Genomic DNA, 13,636 nt, shown 5'->3' with positions numbered 1-13,636 from the left:
AAGTGAAAGATTATGTTTGGATAATTATAAAAGGACGAGGATCTCTCATCCGAAATAAGTATTTATTCTCATTATTATTCCCAAACTATCTCTAGCTTTTTCATTTTTGGGGGGCAATTTCATCTATTTTTTTCCAATTTTTTGGTTCTAGTGATTCAAGGCCAATGTTTCCAGCCATCAAGTATGTTCTAATATATCTAAAAATTAAAAAACAATTGATTTGTCTAGGAGTGTGATCAGTTAAAAGTAAAATTATGAAGTTTAGGGTAAATTGTCAAAAATTAAACTTTTACTTTTAAATTTTAAATTTAACTTTAATTTTGAAAATAATAACAACTATTTTTTTTTTTATCTCCAAGTCAAATTTAATATAATTTTAATTCTAAATTGTTGATACTCTTTCATTAATAAAAACTATTAAATATTGATTAGGTTTGGTGATTGGTTTTATTAAATTCTTGGCCACATCATTCAACTTACCAATAACCTCTCTTGTTCAACTCATGTTAGCTGTGAAGCACACAACGACACCGTTTTTACTAAAGGACCCAGGCAGGAGGGTCAGCTGTAACTACTCGGGCGTCCTTCATCTCGATCGTGCTCCTTGTCTCGTCCTTGTGCAATTTGGATTATCGATGCTGCCTTTTATCTGGTGCAATCCAAGCCCTTCAAATGCATCGTGCAACCCCTATTTATTTACTATGCATCGGGATGTGTAATTGACAGATTCGAGAGAGAGAGAGAGAGAGAGAGAGAGAGAGAGAGTGAATAGACGCTAGGGCTTGAGGGGTCTTTCTCATTCTTGATTCAGACTCTCTTCGGCTCCTTCTGGTCTTCTCTCTAGTTCGAATAGGGTAAGTCTCTGATCTATTTCTTATTATGATTTTGAGGCATTTTTGATTGGGAATAAGTCTTTGTAAATAAGAGTGATTGCGAGGCTTGTATTCAGTGTGTTTGTAAACCCTATTTTTAACTCCGATAGTGCAGTGAGCTCTCATTTGTCGGAGCTCAACGTGGACGTAGCCCTTTCGAGTGAACCACGGTAAATCTCTCATGTTGGTTCCACTTTCCATTTTATTCGTATTTGTTTGCAGTGTATGATTGGTTTTTTAATTTCGACTCTGTTGAATGTTAGAAAATGTATTTTTCAGTGATTCAAAGTATGTGTATGTGTTTAGGTTGCTCTCTGTTTGCACAACAAGCGGTATCGGAGCCATTTCTTTGATGCGCACTGTGTGAGTCCTTGATTATTTTCTAATCCACTCAGAGTCGGTTTAGGGTTGTTAGTCGCCTGGTTAATTCTTTTTGAGCCTCTAGGGTTTTTTCCTGAAAATTCATGGTCAGCGGGTGTTTACTGTGTGTTTTTGTCAGTGTCTAGGGTTTCACTAGGTTACCTTCGTGCAAGGCGAAGATGACAACAACTCGATTTGAAATCGAAACATTTGATGAAAAAAGAGATTTCGGTAGTTGGAAAAAGAAGATGAGAGTATTACTCTCTCATCATAAAGTGCTTATATTGCACTTGAATTGGATGACAGAAAATGGTCCACTGAGCAATTAGCCAGGACCGATGAGATAAGGGAGGAGGCATTCAACTTGATATTTCTCCATTTGGGGGATACTGTTATCAGAAAGGTAGACGGTATGACTAACCCCCTTGATTTACGGAATAGGCTTGAATCTTTGTATGCTGTTATTTTTGCTCCTAACTTAGTTTATTTGAAAGATATGCTATTCAATTTTAAAATGAATGCAAAGAACTTAGTTTATTTGAAATGTATGCTATTTAATGTAATTTTAAAATGAATGCATCAAAATCTATAGGTGATAATATAGATGAATTTACTAAACTTACAGTAATATTAAGAGGAACTGACCAAGCCTTAGGTGATACTAGTGAGGCAATGATATTATTAAACTCATTACCTGATGATTACAATGTAGTTAAACATGCTTTACAGTACACTAGTATTATGCCTACATTAGAACTTGTAATTTATGGTATCAAGGCTAGGGAATTAGAACTTCATACTTCTAAAAAACTTGGTAACAACTTATTTGAAAAGGAAAAATTTGAAAAGGGTCAAAGTAGTCCTAACAACAATCATAATGGGGGTACAGGGCATAAGGGAAAACAAAATGGAAAGAAGGGAAAACAAAAACAGTCTAAATGGAAATGTTACTACTGTGGAAAAAAGGGTCATATCAAAAAATACTGTTATGATTTTGTAATACCCCATGTTCGTATGAGGCTGCCACGTAATTTCGATAGGTTTAGAATATTGAAAAATTGATTTTATAGCAATTTCAGGTATCGAATCAACTACAGGGAATGCCTCGGAGTGAAATTGTCTAAGAAAAATGATAGAGTCTCGATATGTGTTTTGAGTTAAAATTTATGGTATCGAAAGAAATTAGATCAGGAACGATTTTTGGTACAGCTAAAATACAGCTCCCATTTAAGTTGAAAAACCAAATTGTTGTAGGAGACGCCCGAAAAATTAACGAAACCCTAGGATGGCTCCGGTTTTCCATAAGGATCAACTCTTCAGTGATTTCGAGATGAATCGTCAACCCGGTAAGGATACTGGGGCAAAATCGTCATTTTTAACTAAGTTTCAAGTTATTAATTTTGTGTTTTCGATATCGTAATGCCAATTAATTCAGTGTTTGAGGATATTATTGTAATTAGGGAATTATTCCAATAAATTTAGGGTTAAAAAGGAATTTAAAAATATAATTTTTATAATATAATATATGTAATTATATATATAGTGTATTTATGTGGGCGTCCGTGGAGGCCATGCCCTGCACATCATCTTTACAATCTCAGCTCTGCAAAATTGAGATTTGCACGTAATGAGGGATGGCTCGAGGAGTGGCTGGGCAGTCAAGGGCGGCCGAGCGTTTCCTATAAATAGGGGATCATTTGAAGAGCAAATGCAAGAAAGAAATGGAAAGGAAGAAAGCAGCCATGAATGAAAGCCTGTTGCCAAGAGTTGCAGCAACATGGATGGCGAAGGCAGCGACCAAGCGACTAGATGATTGAGGGAGAAGCATGGAGGCGATGCTGGAGGCCCAAGGCAGCTGTAACGATAACCGAAAGCAACCGAGGTGGGCTGGAATATCTTACGGCAACTATGGCCGCAAGCTCCCAACAAAACTGAACGGGGTAGCGGCAACCACCAAGCGAAGCAGTGACGTCCAGCAAGGTAAGGCAGCTCGGGAGGCTGGAGTGTCAGCCGGAGTGACCAAAAGGTGGCCAAAGTCGGCCGCACAGTGGCGGCGGCCATGGCCGCAAGCTACTGCAACAAGGCAGCAGCAACCGCGGACAACGGCGGCTGCGTGCGGCTGCCAACAGTGGTGCGGCAGAACCGGCGATGGCGAGGTTGGTCGAGGCAGCAGCTCACGGTGGCAACACTAGCTGGCTCGTGGGCGGCGACAGCTGGTACACGCATGGCAGGGGCTGTTCGTGCAGAAGGGAGAGAAGAGAAGGAAGAAGAAGAAGAAGAAGAAGAAGAAGAAAGAAAAGAAAAAAAAAAGAAAAGGAAATTGAAATAAAAAGGGAGTTGCAGGAGCAAATGGGGGGGGGGGGGGGAAGAAGAAGGAGGGAAAAAAAGAAAAAAAAGAAAAGAAAAAGAAAGAAAAGGAAAATGAAAGAAAAAAATAGAAGAAAATATAAGAAAATGATGGGAAAAATTTTGGAAAATCCCGAAAAATAAAAAATTATGTTTTGGTAATATCTGCGAGATTTTGGCGAGAAAACGGCCCAGACACGCGTTTCGGGAATATGGCACTCATACCGAGGAAGCTAGAAAAGCTAAATCAAGGTAAGTAAAATTCCCTAGAAAATTTTAAAAATTCAAAAATATTATTTTATGAATTTTCGTAGAAGAATATTTGAGAAAATATTTTAGAAATATTTAGTTAGGATTTATTGGGAAAAATTAGGAAGAATAGAGAGAAAATTAAAGAAAATTTCAGAAATTATGGAAAAATAGGTTTTCATGTTTATTTAAATAATTATGGTGATTAGGATGTTTTGAGGCTTAAGTTGAAGTGGCTTGTTGAATTTTGAGATTGGCATGCAAATCGAGGCAATGCACGAGACAAGACACTGATATCGAGGTAGCTCGATAAGCTTAAGAAGGTAAGTGGTACTCCCTAATTAAAGTTAGTTTATGAAAAATGCTTGGGTTGTAAGTGATTTATGTTCCTCATAAATATTTTCATCATATTGACATACTCTGATATGTATCCATCATGTAGACTGCATACATGACGTGATTATCAAATGCATAAACACACGTTGATATCATTGATCACACGTATTTGAGGCCGTAGGGAGTACGAACTGGCATCGCTGCTTTGCCAAGGGTGCACCCATACACCCCGACTTCGAAAGAGGTGGCCGCAAAAATGGTAAGTAGCATGAGGGGTGTAGTTGACACCTACGAGGAAAGACATTGCATACACACATGACATAGCATTATATACCCCTACTTAGATTATTCATCATCCAACTTGGGTTTTGCCCCAAGAATATTCAAACGTTCCAGATGGAGAGTGTAGCAGATACGAGGATAAATGAGGCATGAAATGGCACTTAGCAGAGTGCATAAAGAATGAAATGTACGTAATATAGCCCATGTATTTAGGTTCTACTACTTTGAATTCTGAACGTTTTGAGGAATGTTGATGGTTAATTTATTTACAATTAATGTTAAGATATCAGGTTTCGATAATTGCTTTCGCATTTAATGTGTAAAATGATTCTCTTTCGAGATAAACAAATGGGAATTCTGGGATGATTTCGAGGAATGATGTGGTGTAGCATTAATGTTTGAAAGAAAAAAAATTATTGTCCCGGAATTGTCCCAAGTCATAACGCGCCCGGGAAAGCAGGGCATTACAGATTTCATTAAGAAACAGAAATAGGGTGGGAATGTGACAATAGCTGCCAGTAACTCAAACTCCTTAGCTGAAGTTTTAAATATCTCTTGTACATCTACTGTAAATGAATGGATTATGGATTTTGGATGCTCTTTTCACATGTGTCCAAACTTAGATTGGTTTCAAAACTTTAGCACTAAAGAAACTGGCACTATTTTTATGGGAAATAATCATTCATGCAAAATTAAAGGATAGGTGACATCTCTCTGAAATTACATGATAACAAAATTAGAATGTTAATTGATATAAGATATGCATCTAGACTAAAACGAAACTTGATTTCTCTTGGCACCTTAGATGAACTAGGGTTTTCATATAAAGCTGAAAATGGTTTTCTGCATGTGTTTAAGAATGATGACCTTATTCTCTCTGGAATAAAGAAACATAGCTTATATGTGTTGAATGGTTACTGTTATATTCCATTTACATGCATGGTTAAATCTGATAGAACATATTTGTGGCACTTGAGACTTGGCCATATGAGTCAGAAAGGACTACAGGCACTATCCAACCAAGGGTACCTTGGTTCAGTGTTTGCAAATGCCTTAGGCTTCTGTGAGCTATGTACCCTAGGCAAGCAACACAGGCTGAGCTTTCCAAGGGGGACTCACCTGGCGAAGGTATGCCTAGAGTATCTGCACGTAGACCTTTGGGGTCCCTCCCAAGTTCCTTCCCATGGCGGTAACAGGTACTTCTTGTCCATAATTGATGATTTTTCTAGGAAGGTATGGATATTTTTAATGAAATCTAAGGGTCAAACTCTAGAAAAATTCAGATCATGGAAAATCTTGATTGAAAACCAAACTGATAGAAAGATCAAAACTCTAATAGCTGATAATGGATTGGAATTTTGTAATAGAGATTTTGATGAATTGTGTAAAACTCATGGTATCCTTAGGCATAAAACAGTAAGAAACATCCCTCAGCAAAATGGGGTTGCTGAGAGGATGAATAGAACCCTCTTAGAGAAGGTTAGATGCCTTTTGTTTACTACTAAAATGCCTAAAATTTTTTGGGGAGAAGCCCTGTCTATAGCTGCTCACCTAGTAAATAGGAGCCCCTCTACTATCATAAATTTTAAGTATCTTGGAGAGCAATTGACTGGGAGAAAACTGAACTTAGACTACCTAAGGGTGTTTGGTTGTGAGGCCTATGCCTATCAATCAGTTGGAAAGTTAAAACCTAGGGCTATTAAATGTGTTTTTGTGGGATATCAAGAGGGAACCAAGGGTTATAGATTATGGGACAAAACTTCAGGTGGAGTTAAAATCATTATTAGCCGAGATGTAAAATTTAATGAATCAAATTTCCCATGCAAATCAGACAATAATGAAGATAACTCAACACCTAGCGACCCTAGTGAGATTGTTTTAGGTGGTAGCACCCAAATTGGGGTCGAGCAACAGGACTCTCTTGCTGTTCCATCCCCAAATGACCCTCGCACCTTTGATGAGCCCTTAAACCAAGAAGAAATCTCTGATCAAGAAAGTGATCATGAGGCTCAGCTAGATGACCTAGAGGTTGAGGGGTATGACTCCCCTCAACAAGACCTAAGAGGAGGCTATCAGTTAGATGACCCGAAGTGATCCTGTTAGATATGCATATTCAGACCTAGTATTATGTGCTTTAATTGCCAGAATGAAAATGAGGAGTAGTGAGCCTACCTGCTATGAGGAGGCTGTCAGCTCCCATGACAGCATTAAGTGGAAACAGGCTATGGATGATGAGATGACCTCGTTAAAGGTTAATGAGACTTGGAAACTAATTCCAAGACCTGATAAGCAGAAGTTAATTAAATGTAAATGGTTGTTTAAGATTAAATAAGGGATGTCTCCATCTGATCCTCTAAGATTTAAAGCAAGACTTGTAGCTAAAGGTTTTTCTCAAAGAGAATGAATAGACTACACTGAAATCTTTTCACCAGTAGTTAAATTCAAAACCATACGTATAATGCTTGCTGTTGTAGTGCAATTTGACTTAGAACTTGAACAAATGGATGTCAAAACTTCCTTTTTACATGGAGACATAAATGAGATAATCTACATGGAACAACCTGCTGGGTACATTTATAAAAATCACCCTGATCATGTCTGCTTGCTCAAAAAATCATTGTATAGATTAAAACAATCTCCTAAGCAATGGTATAAAAAGTTTGACAATTTTGCTGTTAAGATTGGTTTTAATCGAAGTAAATATAATAGTTGCTTTTACTACATTCTATCTGATGTTCCTGTTTATCTTTTGCTGTATGTTGATGATATCTTGATTATTAGCAAGACCAAGGCAAAGATCTGTGAGTTAAAGTCACTGTTAAACACTAACTTTGACATGAAGGACCTAGGACCAGCTAAGAAAATCCTAGGGATGATAGTAGAAAGAGATAGAAGTAAAAGAAAACTGAAAATACACCAACATGATTACCTTCTTAAAACAGTTCAAAAATTTGGTATGGCTGAATGTAAAATTGTCAGTGTTCCCTTAGCTGGACATTTTATATTATCTAAAACTTAGTGTCCATCATCTGAATTAGAATCTCTAAAAATGGAAAATATACCATATGCAAATGTAATAGGGACCATAATGTATTCTATGATAAGCACTAGGCCAGACCTAGCATATTCAATATCCCTACTAAGTAGGTTTATGTCCAATCCTGGAAAAATTCACTAGGAAGCTTTAAAATATGTATTAAAATACATTAATGGTTCCTTACATGTTGGCTTAAACTTTGAGAAAAGAAATGATACAGTTGACCTAGTAGGGTATGTAGATTCAGATTTTGTAAGAGATAGAGACTCCCGTAAGTCCACCACAGCATATTTCTTCACATTGGGTGGCAACTATTTTAGTTGGAAGTCTCAGTTGCAGCCTTTTATTGCTTTGTCTTCCACTGAAGCTGAGTTTGTGGCGGTCACTGATGCTTTCAAGGAAGCCATCTGGCTTCAAGGTCTCTTGAGGGAAATCAATCTTCTATAAGGTAAGGTCAAGGTATTCTCTGACAGCTAGAGTGCAATTCATTTATGTAAGAATCTTGTTTATCATGAAAGAACTAAACATGTTGATGTGAAGTTTCATTTTGTGAGAAATTTGGGAAATACTGGAACTGTTGTAATCCTTAAAGTATCTACAGAGGAAAATCCAGCTGATATTGGGATAAAGGTAGTAACTGCAACTAAGTTCAAGCACTGCTTAGGCTTACTGCATGTTGAAGTTGGTTAACCCAAACCAACAAGAGCAATGAAGGTAAGGGTAGGAGTTTGCTGCACTTATTGGTGTTTGATCCCTTGTATCGTTGATGCTTCAAGGTGGAGATTGTTGGCTGTGAAGCACACAACGACATCGTTTTTACTAAAGGACCCGGGCAGGAGGGTCAGTTGCAACCACTGCCACGTGGCAGTGGGGGGTAGCTTGGTAACCTCCCGGGCGTCTTTCATCTCGATCATGCTTCTTGTCTCGTCCTTGTGCAATCTGGACCATCGATGCTGCCTTTTATCTGGTTCAATCCAAGCCCTTCAAATGCGTCGTGCGATCCCTATTTATTTACTATGCATTGGGATGTGTAATTGACATATGAGAGAGAGAGAGAGAGTGAATAAATGCTAGGGCTTGAGGGGTCTTTCTCATTCTTGATTCAAACTCTCTTCGGCTCCTTCTGGTCTTCTCTTTAGTTCGAATAGGGTATGCCTCTGATCTATTTCTTGTTATGATTTTGAGGCGTTTTTTTATTGAGAATCAGTCTTTGTAAATAAGAGTGATTGTGAGGCTTGTATTCAGTGTGTTTATAAATCCTATTTTTAACTCCGATAATGCAGTGAGCTCTCCTTTGCCGGAGCTCAGTGTAGACGTAGCCCTTTTGGATAAACCACGGTAAATCTCTCGTGTTGGTTCCGCTTTCAATTTTATTCGTATTTTTTTGCAGTGTATGATTGGTTTTTCAATTTCGACTCTGTTGAATGTTAGGAAATGTATTTTTCAATGATTCAAAGTGTGTATGTGTTTGGGTTGCTCTTTGTTTGCGCAACAACTTACAATACTGTTCTGCATCGTATTGATAACAAAATTATCCCATGTTGGTTTATAAATATAAATATATATATATGCTTGTATGACTCGTTAAAAATTTATTTATATATTTTGTATTTAATTATTTATCTATGTTAAGTCCATATTTTTAATTTGACGTGGCAGTCACTTAATCTAACCTCCTATTGCCATGTTTGTATTTAATAATTTTAATTAATAAAAATATAACAACCATTCAAAATTGGAACCAAATTTAAATTAATTAATACTGTAGCTAAACTTAAAAGTTGAATCCGAAATTTAAATATATTCATTGACATACAATAATAATATACCAAATCTTAATCTTTCCCAAAAACATAAATATATAGACATATGCATAATATTTTATTTTACTTTCTCTATTTCCACTACTCTAAATATATAATCATTAAAAAAAAATGTATATTTCATATATTTGAAGCAAAGTCTTCTATCATATCACATATTATCAAGAGGTAGTTTTACTTTTGCCCCAAAACATAGGTCAAGTGACATGCTAAGATTAGTATTAGTAAATCACGAGTTTGATATTAGATTTAGGCAAGGGCCAAAGACTCGCTTGTAATTTATTTCCTTTATTGAAATTGAGGACATGAGTGGCGGATGACTGCGCAAAGACGATAATTCTAAGAGTAAGTTTTACTTTTTGTTTCTTTTAGTAATTTTGTAATTATAATTTTAAATAAACTGTCATTATATTATTTACTATGATAGTGTTTATTAATCAAAATATGAGATAAAAAAAGTGAGATATAAAAATTATTTTAGATAAAAGTGTTTTCTATTATATTTGTTAAATTTATTTGAAAACTCACTAAAAAGAAGTCATGTGATTTTTTTACTTAAAATTGTTTGAATAAATTTATCTTTCTCTCTAAATAAATTTATCGACATCCTAACAAATAAAACAAAATAACCCATATGTTTTTTAATGTATTTTAAAAAATTTAATAAATAATCTAATATAAATTTTAAAATTGTTGTGCCATGAAAAAATGAGGGGATAAAAAATAAAAAAATAATGATAAAAAGAAAAGACTGGCTGCAAATTGCCGCCAGCATTGCGGCAACCTGCCGCGAGGATGGGCCTCGCGGCATGGGCTATCGCAAGATTGCTTGCGGCTAATTGCCGCAAGCGGCCTTGCGGCATGTTGCCGCGAGGGTCGTGGCCCCACAAAGGCAGGCGGCAAGGCTGATGCCTTGCGGCCGCTTAATGGTAGGCCGCAAGGCTCAGCCTTGCGGCCCCCCAAAAGCTTGCCGCATGGTTGCCAACCTTGCGGCCTCTTATTGGTTGGCCGCAAGGCTCAGCCTTGCAACCATTTGTTGGCTGGTTGCGAGGGCCAGCCTCGCGGCACCCTACCGCAAGTTACCTCACGACAGGTTCATGGTGATCCTCCTTCTTCGTTGAAGTTGTCCCTATCTATCAAACGCCACGTGTCAACACCAGCCACCCTTGAGAATCGTGCCTTATAAATATCCAGCTACAGGACATTAATGAGGACTTCCAACTTCGGTAAAATCGAGACACTTTGAATACACTTTTACTATTTTCGTGAACAGTCATTGGGATCTGAGACTGACTTTGGCATCGGAGGGTCTTCGCGGGGGAAGATTCCCGCGAGCCCTCTAACCTTTTTTTTGATCATCAACAGGGTCAAAGTCTTGCGGCGAATCTAGCAGCGAGGGTAAAGTCTTGCGGCGAACCTAGCGGTGAGGGCAAAGTCCTGTAGCCAACCTAGTGGCGAGGGCAAAGTCCTGCGACGAACCTAGCGGCGAGGGCAAAGTCTTGCAGCGAACCTAGCGGCGAGGGCAAAGTCTTACAGTGAACCTAGAGGCGAAGCTAGTGGCGAAACTTATAGCGAAACTTTGTGGTGAAGCTAGGGGCGAAGCTTGTGGCAAAGCCTTGTGGCGAAGCTAGTGGCGAAGTTTGTGGCGAAACCTTGTAGCGAAGCCTTGTGGCAAAGCTAGTGGCGAAGCTTGTGGCGAAGCAAGTGGCGAAGTTTGTTGCGAAACCTTATGGCGAAGCTAGTGGTGAAGCTTGTGGCGAAGTTAGTGGCAAAGCTTATGGCGAAGCTAGTGGCGAGAGCTTGTGGTAAGAGCTAGTGGCGAAAGCTTGTGGCAAGAGCTAGTGGCGAATCCTTGCAGCGAGCATTCCCAGCGGCGAGCATTCTTGAGGCGACATCTTTTACGGCAACCTAACCTCACCCGACAACAAGCTCTAGTGGACCCCACATCACAAATTTTAATTATTGTATTTTGGCAACAACAATTTGGCGTCGTCGGTGGGAAACGCAACAAAAAGCCAATTTCAACACAAAATGCCGAGAGGGACAAGATCAACCAGTTGGGCGAACCCGCCTGACCCCACCCGAAGGCACGTTCGTACCAGGACGGGAACCACGAAAAGCTCCCACTAGGTGCACTCTACAGTACTAGAACTTTTCGGGAACTTTCATGTGCTCGAATGCAACCATACCACTGGACTGGGGGGGTATGGAGCATTCAGAACAAGGAGAAGCACCCATAACTGGATTGAGGAGATACGTGACAGGGCAAGAGGAACAAGTCCCCCATGCAGTGCCCGCTAGTCAGGAACCACGCTCATTTGGATAATCTTCAACTCTCAATGGAAACCTCGTGGGGACTTCAAGAATAGCTCCACCCACGGTCTTACTCTCAGATTATGAACTATTGCAGAAGAATTTTGAGGAGTTGAAGAAACAGAATGACAAACTCAAAATGTCCAATGAGGAGAATATGAGAAGACTATAGGAAGTCATTACTTTGTTACGTGAACTAAGGCCGGACATTCACATTCCCCACATGGGACAAATCGATACAAGGATGGAACATAGGAGATCCCAAGACAACCCTTCAAGAGCCCCTCGGCAGGGGATAGGAATCAGAACTCCAGGGCTGAATAGTCAAGTCCCAGAAGTAACGGACTAGAAAAGGAAAAATAATAGGAGGGCGAAGAAAGCTCTCACGTGTAGAGAGACAACAGAAAGCACTTACTCAGGAGTGCCTCATGACCCATCTCTTTGCCAAAATGAAAGGAAGCAGGAAACACTCAGCGTGTCCGACATTAAACGCCTCATAGAAGAGGTGCTAGAACAGAAACAGGTAATGATGATACCAAAGGTAACTCCCTTGAAAGGGTTCCCTCTATTTGAAGAACTCCAAAGGCGACCAGTGCAACCAGGGTTTGACCTGCAGCACCTTTCGATATACTCAGGAAGGGAAGACCCCGAGAATCATTTATAACATTTTATCGCAGTAGCCGTGCTACATGGATGGAATGAGGTCACGAGGTGCATGGCTTTCCCACTCTCCCTTACAAGACAAGCTCAACAGTGGTTCACCGAATTACCAGCAGGGCATATACGATCATTCGAATAGCTGAAGAAAGAATTCTTAAATGCATTCTCTGTCTATCTCCCAAAGAAGAAGAATGCAATATATCTAATGAGCTTACAACAAAAGTCAAATGAATCCCTGAAGCAATACATCGAGCGATTCGGAGCCACAATGCAGGAAGTAAGGGATCTCCCACTCGGGTTAGCAGTGTCAGCCCTACTAAACAGAACTACCTACACCCCGCTTAGAAGATCCTTAGCCTTCTCTGAGCCAAATTCAATGACTGAGTTGTTCGACCGAGAAGAACAGTTTGTCACCCAAATGGAAATTTTGGATGCAGGGGAAGGTGATAGAAGAGGAAGGGAAACCCAGCCCGAAGTGCGGAGGACCTTACAAAATCCAGAAGATGGGAGACACCAACAGATACACACTACCAACACCATAAAGTGAGGCGATAGGAAAAGCTTGGAACACCACGCACCTCGAGAGGTACTTCCCGATTTTAGCCCCAGGGGAAAGGACGAAGCACGAGACATAGAGTCAAACCTATTGTCAGAAGCGTTCCTCGACCCGATTAGAGACCAGGATTGTCTTTAAATTTTTCATTGTAATAACATCCCCCGATAAATAAAAGAATATATCCCATGTATTCCCGTGGAGTAGGCAAAACTATAAGCCGAATCACGTAAAATCTGCATAAGCCCAGATTATTTGTATGTATCATGTAGGTATGGCGGCTCAAGCACAACTCGCTTCCAATAGGTCAAGTCGCCTAATGGCAATCTGGTGCCGATGACCACGAGCTAACCCGGGATCACTAGAGGATCCGATGCCTATGCCCGCAGACTCACCCAGATCCCTTGTTTGAGTTCGGTGCTATGCCTTTTCGGCTAGACCCAACTCCTTGGCTGATCTGGCGCCTAGGTCTCCCGGCAAACTCGGATGTCTGGTAGGAATCTCGTGCTGGACCACTGGCCAAACCCAGATTCCCTGAGGTAGACTGGCCCTAGGAAGGCGAAAAAGAAGTCAAGTAATCACCTGATAGCTCCATCATAAGATCGCTCCCGAAGGTCAGGTTGCCTAGTGGTAATCTGGTGCCGATGACCATGAGCTGGCCCGAGATCACTAGAGGATCTGATGCCTATGCCCTCAGACTCACCCGGATCCCTCGTTTGAGTTCGGTGCTATGCCTTTTCGGCTAGACCCAACTCCTTGGTTGATCTGGAGTCTAGGTCTCCCGGCAAACTCGGATGCCTAGTAG

This window comes from Diospyros lotus, chromosome 15 (assembly GCF_014633365.1).
Source record: "Diospyros lotus cultivar Yz01 chromosome 15, ASM1463336v1, whole genome shotgun sequence".
Classification (NCBI taxonomy): domain Eukaryota; kingdom Viridiplantae; phylum Streptophyta; class Magnoliopsida; order Ericales; family Ebenaceae; genus Diospyros; species Diospyros lotus.
This window is presented reverse-complemented; position numbering follows the sequence as displayed.